Source organism: Pongo abelii, chromosome 10, assembly GCF_028885655.2.
Source record: "Pongo abelii isolate AG06213 chromosome 10, NHGRI_mPonAbe1-v2.0_pri, whole genome shotgun sequence".
Classification (NCBI taxonomy): Eukaryota; Metazoa; Chordata; class Mammalia; order Primates; family Hominidae; genus Pongo; species Pongo abelii.
The window spans coordinates 100,065,256-100,068,785 of NC_071995.2; the positions used below are offsets into that span (position 1 = coordinate 100,065,256).

General features: G+C 41.7%; 1 non-coding gene across 1 annotated transcript; it reads left to right on the forward strand.

Moving 5' to 3' along the window:
* The first annotated feature begins 2,340 nt into the window (after positions 1 to 2,340).
* On the forward strand, positions 2,341 to 2,456 carry LOC112136042 (U5 spliceosomal RNA). The gene has a single exon (XR_002917242.1). It is a non-coding gene; the product is annotated as a U5 spliceosomal RNA (small nuclear RNA).
* Positions 2,457 to 3,530: the final 1,074 nt, after the last annotated feature.

Consider the following 3,530-nt stretch of genomic DNA (forward strand, 5'->3'; position numbering starts at 1 on the left):
TGAATGATGAATGTTTTCACTGTTAAAAGCAAAATTGTGTCACTGCACTCCAGGCTGAGTGACAGAGCAAGACCTTGTCTTAAAAAAAAAAAAAAAGAAAAAGAAAAGAAGAAGCAAAATTGTTTCCTTAGAATTTTTTTTGAAACTTCACTTGCTTTGTTAGTTGACCTTCTCTTATCCCTTGTTCCTTTTGTCTGTCATTGTTTATTATTATTTTCATTATTATTTTTTGTCTGTCATTATTATTTTAGTTATGTTTATGATTAGTTTTTTGAAACATACAAAAGCATATATGTAATACTTCAGTGAAATAAACACCCATGAGCCCATCTCCTGGCCCAAAAACAAAATTATTTTTTTTGAGATAGAGTCTTGCTTTGTCGCCCTTGTTAGAGTGAGATGGCATGATTTTGACTCACTGCAACCTCCACCCCCTGGGTTCAAGTGATTCTCCTGCCTCAGCCTCCCAAGTAGCTGGAATTACAGGCATGCACCACCACGCTCGGCTAATTTTTGTATTTTTAGTGGAGACGGGCTTCGCCATGTTGGCCAGGCTGGTCTCGAACTCCTGACCTCAGGTGATCTACTCGCCTCAGTCTCCCAAAGTGCTGGTGTGAGCCACCACGCCCAGCTAAAAAAAATTGTGATAAATTATGTGCCACACCTAGATCATCTATTTCCCTGCCTTCCCATTCCTAAAAGTATACATTGCCCTAAATTTTGTACTTATTATTCCCTTGCTTTTCACGCACACACACACACACACGATTGGTGATGATAGATGATAGATAGATAGATAGATAGATAGATAGATAGATAGATAGATAGATGATAGATAGAGACAAATAATATATTGTGTACTTTTGTTTATTTTTGAACTCTGTAGAAATGTTATCATATTTTAAGTGGTTATCTAGGTTTTCCTTTTTTCACTGAATATTATGTGTTCAAGATTCTTCCAAGTAATTGCACTTAGCTATAGTTTATTCATTTTCACATTCTGTATTCTATTATGTGAACATACCACAATTCACTCATTCTCGTCACTATATATGTGAGTATATATCTATCAGACCTATATATGTTTGTGTTTATCTATCTATACTTATATATCTATAGAAAGATATAGATATATGGTTTGTAGTTCTTTCCCCTTATAAACATGTCTGCTAAAACCATCTTCTTTCCACATATGTCCTGATGCTTGTATACAAGAATTTCTCTTATATATATGCCTGAAAAGGATTTGTGAGCTAAGCTTTGCTAATGACTATTTTCTTAAATGGTTGTCCCAATTTAGACTCCTACCAGCAGTGAATTCTCACTGATGACAACTGGAACCAGAAACTTATAGCCGGTTATAAGCACGTAGCTGAAACTTGGGATCCCGTTAATGTGCCAGTTTCCTAAACTTCTTTGAGTTTAGAGGACTCCCCAACCCTTGTTCTCTACTCCCAGTTAACCAGCTAACTTCTATAAGAACAAGATGCCTCTTCTCTGTAAAAAGGACATTATTGCCCTGCTAATTAATTTTGTTAAAACAGGGAGAGTTGCCACTCACAAACTACTAGAAAAAAAAAATTCCTAACCAAAGGACCTAAGTTTAAAGCAGAATCAATTGCAAGTCTGTCTTCTTAGTAAACTAGAAAGTGAAAATAAGCATTACAAACCCACTAAGAGATGAAGGGAGGAGTCATTTTCCTCTTCCCTTTCCCAGGCTGGTAAATGGCTTAGGTTTAGAAACTTCTGAGGCCAAAAGGGATGAAGCAGAGGCATATGTGTTCTTCAGGCTTAGGATAAAGATGTATAAAGAATTTGGTAGACCAGCCTGGGCAACATGACCAAACCCCGTCTCTACAAAAAATACACAAATTAGCCGGGCGTGATGGCATGCAGCTGTAGTCCCAGCTACTAGTGGGGCTGTGACGGGAGGATCACTTGAGCCAGGGAGGTCGAGGCTGCAGTGAGCTGTGATTGCAACACTGCACTTCAGCCTGGCAGAGTGAGACCCTGTCTCAAAAAAAAAAAAAAAAAAAAAAAAGGAGGCCGGGCGCAGTGGCTCATGTCTGTAATCCTAGCACTTTGGGAGGCTGAGGCAGGCAGATCACGAGTTCAAGAGATCCAGACCATCCTGGCCAACATGGTGAAACCCCGTCTCTACTAAAAATACAAAAATTAGCTGAGTGTGGTGGCATGTGCCTGTAGTCCCAGCTACTTGGGAGGCTGAGGCAGGAGAATTGCTTGAACCCGGGAGGCAGAGGTTGCAGTGAGCCGAGATTGCGCCACTGCACTCCTGTCTGGCGACAGAACGAGACTCCATCCAAAAAAAAAAAGTCTGGTATACTCTGGTTTCTCTTCAGATTATATCAATTTTTCACCTTTTCCTAAAGATTCATGTGGAGAGGAACAATTCTGAGTCTTAACCAAATTTTTTGAGGCCTTTAGTCTTCAAGGCGATTTTATTTTATTATTATTATTTTTTGAGACGGAGTCTCACTTTGTCGCCCAGGCTGGAGTGCAGTGGTGTGATCTTGGCTAACTGCAACCCCCACTGCCGGGGTCCAAGCAATTCTTCTGCCTCAGCCTCCCAAGTAGCTGGGTTATAGTCATGTACCACCACATCCAGCTAATTTTTGTATTTTTAGTAGTGGCGGGGTTTCACCATGTTGGCCAGGCTGTTCTCGAACTCCTGACCTCAGTTGATTTGCCCACCTCGGCTTCCCAGAGTTCTGTGATTACAGGCATGAGCCACTGCGATTCAGGGCTAATTTAAAAAGAAAAAAAAAAAAAGAATTTGGCTGTGATTTAGCCCAACTCTCTGTGCCTAGAATTAGAATGCAGTAAGATACACCAGTAGGTCCTCAGAGTTTAGCTGCTTCAGAAAGACTAGAAAGTGCCCTTTCACAATCAGTCATGGTTCAGAACACAAGACTAAAAAAGTCACTACCTTGCTGGCACCTAATGGGGACGATGAGAATGGGTCTGTAGTCTCATCTTTCTCTGTGCAGCTGTGCTGTTCCCTACTAGTTCCGTGTCAGAGAAGTTTCCTCTGTTGGTATAAACACTGGCAGGAGCCATTAAAGTAATTATGGTCAATACATAGAGCCTATGGGGAATAGTTGTGCAACCTGATGATCAGGAAGAGGTACCAGACATGGCAAGGGAAGAACTGGGTTTGACCCCTGGTTCTGCCACTTAAAAACGAGGCTGCAGGTCCCAGACATGGTAAAAGCAGAGCACTTCTGGTGATATAACAGCTATCATGGTGAGTGTTTACTCCTATTCTCAAGCACCATAAAAGCTCTCAAGGCCAGGTGCAGTGGCTCATGCCTGTAATCCTAGCACTTTGGGACGACGTGACGGCCAGATCACCTGAGGTCGGAAGTTAAAGACCAGCCTGGCCAACATGGTGAAACCTCGTCTCTACTAAAAATACTAAAATTAGCCTGGCATGGTGGCACACGCCTGTAATCTCATCTACTCGGGAGGCTGAGGCAGGAGAATTGCTTGAACCTGGGAGGCGGAGGTTG